The sequence below is a fragment of the Phoenix dactylifera genome, chromosome 6, assembly GCF_051530095.1.
Source record: "Phoenix dactylifera cultivar Ajwa chromosome 6, Ajwa_hap1_PhDact_Kaust_v1.1, whole genome shotgun sequence".
NCBI lineage: Eukaryota > Viridiplantae > Streptophyta > Magnoliopsida > Arecales > Arecaceae > Phoenix > Phoenix dactylifera.
Window position 1 is genome coordinate 27,665,219 of NC_143195.1, and position 10,321 is coordinate 27,675,539.

At 43.6% G+C, this 10,321-nt stretch overlaps 1 pseudogene; it reads right to left on the reverse strand.

The window, feature by feature from the left end:
* Positions 1–1,947: 1,947 nt before the first annotated feature.
* Positions 1,948–7,781, reverse strand: LOC120108361 (phenylalanine ammonia-lyase-like; annotated as a pseudogene).
* Positions 7,782–10,321: the final 2,540 nt, after the last annotated feature.

The following is a 10,321-nucleotide window of genomic DNA, read 5'->3' on the forward strand; positions in this document are numbered from 1 at the left end:
TCGAGAGAGGCCGTGTGGAGGGTAGCGTTGTGGTACCAGATGCGGAAGTGGATGGACATGGCCTTGGAGGAGGGGATGATGGAGTACCTGCTGCGTTCCTGAACGACCTCAAATCCCCATTCAATCACAATCAACCCCTCTTCATCAAAAACTAACGACCTCGTTCTCCTCCAAAGAAATCAATAATGATTCACGTAATTTAAATCCAATAGCCAATTTTCTTTCAAGTGATACACGATCCAAGATTTCGACAATCAAACCCCAAAACAACAAAAAAGGCCAAAGAAATCCACGCCAGAGAAAGTGGCAACGAAAAAAATCCAAGAAAAAAAAAAGAGAAATGGATAATCTTACTTGCATCAGAGACAGTGTAGTTGACGATCGACGCCTTCCAGAAAGGCTGCAAGAAGGCGAGGCCGATACGCTTGAAGACCTCCTTAGGGTTCCCAGAGGCCAGACAGAGAGGAGAGGAGAAGGAGAGGAAGAAAAGGGAAGAAAGAGAGGGGCTTGTCCGTTTTGGTACAACGAACCTAGGCCCTGTGAGCTCGGACAATTTATATTGAGTTTCGGCAACGGGGTATGATACTCCGGCCGGTGGATTTAGCAATCGTGCGACCGTGACATTACGAAAGCGATGTACGGTGTGTGGAGAGGGAGTGTTTTTGGTTGCACGCCACGTGGTGACCTTATCGTTCACGGCGAACGATTACAAGTTATCCCGAGGGCATCAATCGAGAGGGTTGGAAAGGATTTGGCCTACGCCGACGCTTATAAGCGTCGTCGTAGGTCCCGCTTACACCGACGCTTAAAAAGCGTCGTCAATTTTAAAGATGTACCGACGCTTTTAAAAAGCGTCGGTAAAAAAGTGTCGGGAAATCTACCTTTTCCTGTAGTGATTACTCCCTAAACAAGATAATGGGTTGTAGCTAGAGAAGTTACGATGATTTTTTTTTCTCTTTCTTCTGTTTCTCCTTTTTCTTCCCACTTGTGCATTCATTCGTTGATCTAATAAATTGGGGAAAGTGACTGACTTCCTCCTTACTTCCAATTTGTTAATTTTATTTTTTGATGCAAATGAAAAAAATATAGTTGTTAATTTTTATTAAAAAATACATTTGAAACGAGTAGCGAGATAGATCAATAGATAATTCAATAACCATAAAATATAGTAATGATTTCAAAAATAAACTATGTATATTGGACATAGCATGTTACAACTGTCACAACTTAGGACTTCACTCAAAAAGGCTTGTCGGAAGGTATTATTTAGATTCCTTCACTACAGCAAAATTGAAAAAAGCTGACTCATCAATGCCGATGCTAGGGAGTTGCATCGTTAAATTTGTCTCCCGCGCCAAATTTTGCCGACGCTAATAATGAGCGTCGGTAATCTAAAAGAACAGACGATCCTAAAAACGTCGACAACGGCCTCAGCTAAGACAATGCTTTTGAGTGTCGGGAGCCGGCCTGTGACGACGGTTTTAAGTGACGTCATTGTCCTCCGGCCTAAGACGATGCTTATAAGCGTCGTCGAAGGCCAACTCCCTAGCTCAAACCCAGTGCTCGACCCCGATGCTTTTCTCCTCTTCGGCGCTTTCACTACTAGAAAAGTGGGTTTTACCGACGCTTTTTTGCCGACACTTGTCACAAGCATCGGCAATTTTTGGTCTAGCACCACAATTTGGCGACGCTTTAAAAAGCGTCGGCAATAGACGACACTTCCTGGGCTAAAGCGTCGTCGATAAATTAAAAAAGGCCGACGCTTTTGAAAGCGTCGTCGGAGGCCTTTTTGAAATGACGACGCTATTTAGCGTCGTCAGAAGCCGACCATTTAGCGTCGTCGAAAAATAAAAAAAGGCCGACGCTTTTGAAACGTCGTCGGAAGCCTTTTTGAAATGACGACGCTATTTAGCGTTGTCAGAGGCCGCACCCCCTCCCCTCCTCTCTTCATTGCTCTTTCTCGATCTCTTCATTGCTCTTTCTCGATCTCTTCATTGCCCTTCCTCCCTTCCTCTCCTCTCGGGATAATAGAACTAATTAGGTCCTCGATTTAGCCCCACATCGGCGGATCAACAAATGGTGGTGGGGAATTAGGAGGTTCTCGCAGAACCTCGATCGGTGGAGCTCGCCGTTCACGCCCGTCGTGAGCACCCTCTTCGCCACTTGGCTCGCGGTGTTCTTCACGGTGTTCTTCAAGTTCTCCTCCAGATGCCTTAAATCAATGGCTTGGCAGATTACTACCAAGTAGGTGGAGGACATGAGCTTCAGGATCTCCACCGCCTCTTGCGTCTTCCTTGTAGAGATCAAGCCCAGGGAGTTGACGTCCTAGTTGTGCTGCTCTGCACTCAGGACGTGGCTGGTGACCGGGTTCCCAAGGAATTGGAGCTAGGCTGCCATCGCTATCTCCGCACCCTTGAAGCCATAGTCCAAGCTCGGGTTCCGGCCGCCGGAGAGATTGGATGGCAGCCCGTTGTTGTAGAAATCGTTGACGAGCTCGGAGAAATGGGCGAACATGAGCTTCCCGATGGTGGCGATCGCCAAGCGGGTGTTGTCCATGGAGACGCCGACGGGAGTACCCTGGAAGTTGCCTCCATCGCCGACATCTCGTGGCTCCTCTGCGTCTCCACCGCTGCGGCCAACGACGACTAGCTCAACAGGCAGCCGCCCATCGCCCACAACGAGCCCATCCTCTTCCTCATCTGGGGTCACATCGCCACCCTCCACACGTGCTTTTTAGCATTGCTAAGTAAAAAATACACTTAAACGCCGACGCTTTAAAGCGCAGCTAATGTCGACACTTAAAAGCATCCATTTTAGCGACGCTTTTTGAAAGCGTCGGCAAATATTTTTCCCACTCTTACATAGCCGACGTTTTGGCGACGCTTAGAAAAGCGTTAGGAAGAAATGTGCCGACTCTCATAAGCGTCGGTAAAAATCTTAAAAAGCGTCGCCAAAGCTTCTTTTTGTTGTAGTGTTTGCAGCTCTAACCTCTGTTTTCCTCCTCTCCATTGCCAAGACCTCTTCCTTGTTTTTAGTCCCACTTTGTTTGTGTTTTTGATGTGGGACTGCTGGAATAGTAGATGGTTCGGGTGGTGCTGCTAGAGCTGACGGAGGAGAGCGGCTCCTCGGAGGCCTCCATCTCTCGCTTCATCCAGTTCAGCTACACTTGGCTCCCTCTCGGCCGTCGTGGGAGACCGCCTAAGAGGAAAAAGGCCGCCACCTCTGGCTCCGCCGTCGGGTGCCCTATGTTCTTTCTTGGACAAGACCAAAGACGATGCTTATAAGCGTCGTCGGAGGCCAAGACCTAAGATGATACTTATAAGTGTCGTCAGAGGCCAACTCCCCAGCTTAAACCTAGTGCCTGACCTCGACGCTTTTCTCCTCTCCGGCGCTTAGCAGCTCTAGCCCCCGTTTTCCTCCTTGTTATTGCCAAGACCTCTTCCTTATTTTTAGTCTCACATCGTTTGTGTTCTTGATGTGGGATTACTGGAATAGTAGATGTTTCTGGTGGCACTGCGAGAGTTGGCGGAGGAGGGCGGCTTCTCGGAGGCCTCAATCTCCCGCTACATCCAGTCCAGCTATATTTGGCTCCCTCCCAGCTACCATGGAAGGCCACCTAATAAAAGATTCCACATTGGCTAAACTCGTTTCAGAGCCTGGGTATATGAGGCGGATATCTTCAAATCCTGCAGACGCATTTTGGGTGGAAAACAAAATCGAAAAAAGGTCTAACTGATACATGCGCGCGCGTGCGGGCCCCAGAACCGAACAATATCGGGCAGGGGAGCCCCGTGTTCCCCCATCATATGGCCCCCACGTAGGCATTGGGTGTCTTACGTACTAAGCGCAGGCGGGAGCATAACATTTAATATCAGAGCCGAGGATGGCTCTAGTCCGGGGGGGTAAATGAAAGATACCACATCGGCTAGACTTGTTTCAGAGCATGGGCATATGAGGTGAGTATCTCCAAATCCTGCAGACGCGTTTTGGATGGAAAACAAAATCGGAAAAGGGTCAGAGCGGCATGTTTGTGCGCGTGCGGGCCCTAGAACTGGACAATATCTGGCAGGGGAGCCTCGTGTTCCCGCCTCATGTAGCCCCCACATGAGCACTGGGTGCCTCACGTACCCCGCGCAGGTAGGGGCGTGACACCTAAGAGGAAAAAGGCAGCCACCTCTGCCTGCGCCGCCGGATGCCTTATGCTTCCTCCTTGGCCAACAAGCCCAGCTCATGTAATGGATTCGAGCGCATTGCCGCCGCCGCCGCCGCTGCCACACCGGGCTGGGGAAGGGGCAAGCAGGAAATGTAATTTGAGAGATGGGTTAGCTAGTGAGTGTAAGGCCAGAAATGTGTATGGTTGGGAGGCGGCAAAGAGAAATCCTGATGAGGAATCTAACTAAAATAGGAAGCATATATGGGTTTCTGTCGATCCTTATTAGCGTCAGCAAACTTGAAAACGGACCGACGATAATAAGCAACGGCCGAAGCCTAGATACGCCGATGCTTATAAGCGTCGGCCTATCTCCAGTTTCTGCCGACGCTTATAAGCATCAGCTTACTCCAAAATGAGCCGATGCTTATAGCTTGGGTTTATGCCAACGCTTTCAGAATGTGTCGAGAGAAAAATTTTCTACCCCCACCTGCTCGACGCTTTTGCGACGCATCTGGAAGCGTCGGCGTGAAAATTACCGACGCTTATAAGCATCTGTAAAGGCTCTAAAAAGTGTTGGAAAAGATTTTTGTTTTTGTAGTACTTGATCTTGTATAGGTACTAAAGATCTACTCACCAAATAATCGATATGAGATTAAATACTCGCTCGTAAGAGTCATTACATACTACCTCCGTTTAAGCCCTAACGTCCTCGCTAGGCTAAGGGTTCAAATTCATTCAAATCTAATCACAAGCACCACGATCGATCTGTGCACAGCCCCAATGAATCCGTGCTGCATTGCTCCTAGTCCACATAGATTATAAACCAAATCTCCTCTAATATCATTTGTTACAACTCAGGATCTCATATAAAAATGCTAGCCGGAAGGTATTATTTGAGTTTCTTGATCCTGTGTAAGTATCTAAGATTTATCCAGCGAATAACCGATGTAAGACTAAACATATGCTTGTAGTGGTCCTCACAACATCAATAAGAAAGCCTGTCACAAGAATCAATTTAAATGGCATGTCTAGAATATAATAAATCATGAAATAATATGGACATTACAAAATGCACTTTATATATTCTATCATAGATTTTTCTATTCATAATATTAGACAATATAGATCAATAGAGTTCGTGTTGGATCAAGTTTTCCAATCTCTTGATTTGAAATCAAAGTAAGTCAATTGGGTTTTTTCAACTCGAGGATGGACCCAACCAATATGTTTTAAATCCCACATCAAACTGATCGAATGAGATCAGTTCTCTGTGCTCCAACTTATTGTGCTCGACAAGGCAACCAGATCCGTTTCCATGTTGCACGAATCGCAGCATGCAAAGCTTCTTAGTGCATGGCTTGCAGCATGTGTTTTTTCTTGGTGCATGATGCACACAAAATCTTACATACTGCCGCACTCATCCAACGTTGACTCGTTTGCAAACATGAATTTGGTGTACGTACATTTAAACTATGAGTCATGAATTGCAGCAAAAAAGGCCAACAAAGTAAGCCACCCCAATTGAATGCCTTTTGTGTGATATATATATATATATATTGGGTAAGTAGTGGTATTTTTGAGTTAAGCATTTTTCAAAGTGATATTAACCACTTGAAACTTCGGACTGTGGATACGTAGCACGCAAGTGTCAGAAAAATTTGCTGACCATATCACGGAGTCGTAGTCAAATTATAGATGTTGATAGGACCGCACTTCTAGTTCAAAAACAGGGCTCTTGGCCTGAGTTTTTCTGGATAAAACCTGGAGCTTATCTTCTAAATTGCGTATCTTCCGCGTTCTTCCTCCCCAAATAAATTAATCCAGTTCATTTCCTCTAACCGTACATTAACTTTGGTATAAAATCAAGTACGTAGCTCTTAACAAAGAAGAAAAAATATAGCATTGTCAATTAGGAACAAAAGAACAGAAAAATCTTTCTCCCGAACAATGCTACCCTCCGGGTACTTGTGCAGCCAAAAATGAGGACCGGAAATAACCTAGATAAAAGAAAAATTTTGAAATAATTACAAATTGTGATCCACGATCAATCTGTTCTTCATAATATGATTTTAGTATGTCTTCTTAAGCATGAAAAATAAATTGAAAGTGTATTGAGGTGTAAACAGTGCCTAACCTCAACCTATATTTGCAAATGATCGTCGAACGCCAAGCGAATCAAGGTTATAGAGCATACAAATGATTGACAGTCACGTAGCTATAGTTCATGGTGCGGCAGGAAATCAACGCTATATCTGATTACCTTTATACGGGGTATGGATGTAGCCACTTAGTCTACAAGGAAGAAAAAGAACAGGAAAACAACGACTAAATTATTTGGTTATAGAAATTATAGCCGGAAGGAAGTGATCAGGGTCCCCAGAGAGGAAGCTCTTGATTGAAGGGATGAACTAATCTTAGAAGCTTAAGCTGGTAGGTCTCTCAAAATACAACTTACCAATTAAAGATATTTCATAGTTAAAGACATTTCATATTTTCTCTTCATCAGTGAACACTTACATGTATGCTTACCAATTTTGGATATTGTCTAAGATTCTTGAGACCTCGAAAAAAAATTTATAGAAAACTTGTCAAGTTGGATTTAGGCAGTAAATACTATGGTAGAAATCTTGGGTAGGACAGGGGTGGCGACCACTCACTGACCTCTTTGAGTAAGCATGCATGGCAGTGAAGTCAAGCTATATATCTCTTTACCCGAGACACCAGACTATATCCACGCACCATCTCATTTCGACAAACCCATTCAAATTAGCCACATTAAAGCTCATTCCATTTAATAAAACCGTTTCTCATGCAATTTTCATTATACTCTTGTTGTTGTTTCAGCTGCTGCTGCCCCACTTATCATGTTTAAATTTTCAAGTAGAACTTCTACTTACATTGTTATTAATATAACTTTACCTTAAATGAAATGAAGAGAAAGATTGTTTAAAGCTTGTTTCTTTGAGACATATTGTAGGCCATATCAGGCTGTTGGGTTGACTTTGCGCTTGCTGCAGAGGATGAAGAGATTATCTGCACCATAGCAATATGTGAGAAAAGAAACTAAGCAAATACTGATGGATAATTCCCATCTTTACATTAAAGAAATATGGTTGTCAAGGAAATCCATAATTTCATTTCCGTAAAAGTAACGCCACTTTATTTAGGAACAGAAGCCCTTCCTTTATTTATCACAACGGGAAACTAGTTCCCGAACCTTTTAGTCATTACAAACTACTCTAACACAAGCTTATATTATTAAAAGAAAATTACAAAGACACACGAAGAGGAGAAGAAGCAGAAAGAACACGTAGGGCTTCATGCAGCTGTTGTTGCTCTATGATTCAAGGGTGACCGTGCCCCCCACCACTCCCATACCCGGATCCGTAGCCTGAACCGTAGCCCGACCCAGAGCCAGAACCACGACCTCCGCCGCCGCCGCCTCCGCCACCCCTTCCATACCCTCCTCCCTGAGCACCGCCTCCCTCACCGTATCCAGCCCCCCCGCCGGACCCATATCCTGACCCACTCCCGCGTCCATTCCCGCCGCCGGAGCCGCCGCCGCCACCACCACCCCCGCCTCTTCCGTATCCTCCGCCACTGGCCCCCGATCCACCTCCTTCACCATAACCGGATCCGGAACCGTAGCCAGACCCGGAGCCATTCCCAGAACCGCCACCTCCGCCGCCGCCGCCGCCACTGCCCCCGCCCCCGCCCTGGGCTGCCTCAGAGAGAGCAATGCTTAACATAACTACGAAGGCAAGAGCGACAAGCTTAGTGCAAGCCATGGCCGTCAAAGGAGAGCCAATGAGGATTGAGTTGTGTGTTCGAAGGGAAGATAGCATGGGTATTTATAGACTAGCTTGGGTGGCTCTCGGGGCATGCAAGCGGGCTTATTCTACTTTATTTACACGGCGAGAACGAGGTTTCCGGTGTGAAACCAGGGAAAGTCTTATTGGCTAGTGGGTTGCCTTGACCAACGTTACCGCGACGTTAATATATGATCGAGAAAGTCTTATTGGCTAGGGAAATTCTAACTTTAATATATGATCGAGACGTGGATTCATTTCATGTATTTTGCTCAGAACAAGGTGCAGCCACCTATCTTTTCCACTCTTGCCTACGTGTCGACCAGGCTTAAAGTTACCGTCTTTATAAGTTTGCCTAACCTTTTTGAAGGGTTGGCAGGCTTGAATTGTCCATTCTGGTAAGAATACATAACAACAAGAGACATAAAATAATAAGTACGTTGGTTGCTAGATCATGGTTAATGGAATTTAGCTTGTCACTGTAGTGCATGGTCCAGACCCAAATAAGCCCAACAGAACAAACTATTTAACCAGTACAAGTAAAGCTTACTAAAAACTGCCCCCAGTCCATTTTGGAACCCAACTCCATCAGATTATACAGCCTTTTGAATGCCAAGGTTGAATTTTGAATGGCTTTCTTAGTGTCTTTTCCATTGTAAATTTCTCTTGAATTACTTAGGTAGCTGGTAGTCATGTTGGATTTGTAATTCTTTTGAAAATGCATAGGGTTGGGGACTTGCTCCATCTTATACTAGTCGCATAATTAAAATTGTAGCATTTGAATTTAATAATTTCAAATAATCTAGTCTTTAAATTTGAAGTTCCCCTTTTAATTTCTTCCTTCTACTTCCTTGATAAATTCCTTGTAACTTGTACGCGAAAAGAGTTTATCCAGGTTTCGTTTTTACCACCTAACCACAAATTTGACATTCGATACCCTTGCTAGATTTTATGTCAATAATGCCAAGAATAGAGAGCACTCTGTTGAAACACTATGCACTATTTGCAATTTGTGATCTGCTACCAGTTTGATGTTGAGAATATTAGATAGGAGCAAAGTGGAAACTGAATTGAACTAGTTTCAAAATTTAACCTCGTCCAATTGGCGCTAATGGCTTGGAATCACATAACCAAATGGATCGAATATAATTACTCGCTCATTGTCCAATGGTGCTAGCGAGCAAGCTAGATATTGTTCTGCCGTGATGTTGTTTCAAATATGATAAGGTTAATCTTATGGCTTAGCAAGGGCCAAATCAATCTATACTTGGGTCGCCCTTCTATAGGATATGGACGTAGGCTCACTACAAGAAAATTCATCTTTTCCAACGCTTTTTATAATCTTTACCGATGCTTATAAGCGTCGGCTGAAGTTTCCGCGATGTAAACAGAAGCATCGCAAAAGCGTCGGCGATATCGGAGTGGCAAAAGTTTTTGCCGACGCTAAGAGAAAGCATCGGCAAAAATACATTCGCCGACGCTTTAAAGCGTCGGCGTAGGCGTGCCACAACTTTTATTTACCAACGCTTTAAAGCGTCAGGATTGCTATTTTTTTTAAAAAATAAAAATACGAATGTAAATTATAAAAACACATTATAACAATATGAACCAGTATTATATTTACATTGACACAAACATTCAAATCATTCGAAATATTTAAATTGTCATATCTTAGAATTACAATGTACTTTGCAAAATAAGAAATGTATACATATCAAACTCTATAAAAACCAGTTTAGAAGGTATCAAGGATGGGATTCAGCTCCATCATCATCATCTCTATGAGCTTTTGAAGTCTCAGGAATCTGCAAAAAAAAAAAAAGGAAAAACCATATATGTAAATTAATTTATTTACTTGTTTCTCTTCTAGAGAACTCTTTGATGGAACTATTGACAGCGAGTAATCACTACCAAGTACCAACATAAGAGATGCAAGTCAGAATAATTAACAGTAAATATATGATTAAAAAACAAATAAAAAGGCTTTACTATCTCAAATTAGTGCTCTTTATTGCATAAAATAAAAATCTACGAATAGGAAAAATAACAATGAAAAATTGAAAAATGAAGCATCTTAAATAGCTGACCTGTCCATCTGCTATTATAAGAAGAACATGATATTGGCCACCACTATTCTCTACAATGCCGATGGCTGTTTCAATTATTGGTGCAAAGGATGTTGGTCCTGTCAAGAAGGTCCAGAGTCATGACCAAATAGGAACTTCACAATGATCTATATGAGGTTGACAAAAAAATAGCATGTAAGTAAGAGCATCGTACTGACCAGCTAATCGAAGATGTGGAACTAATTCTTTATATCTTTGTAGTGCTTCCTCAAAGCCATTACATGGTCGGTTCT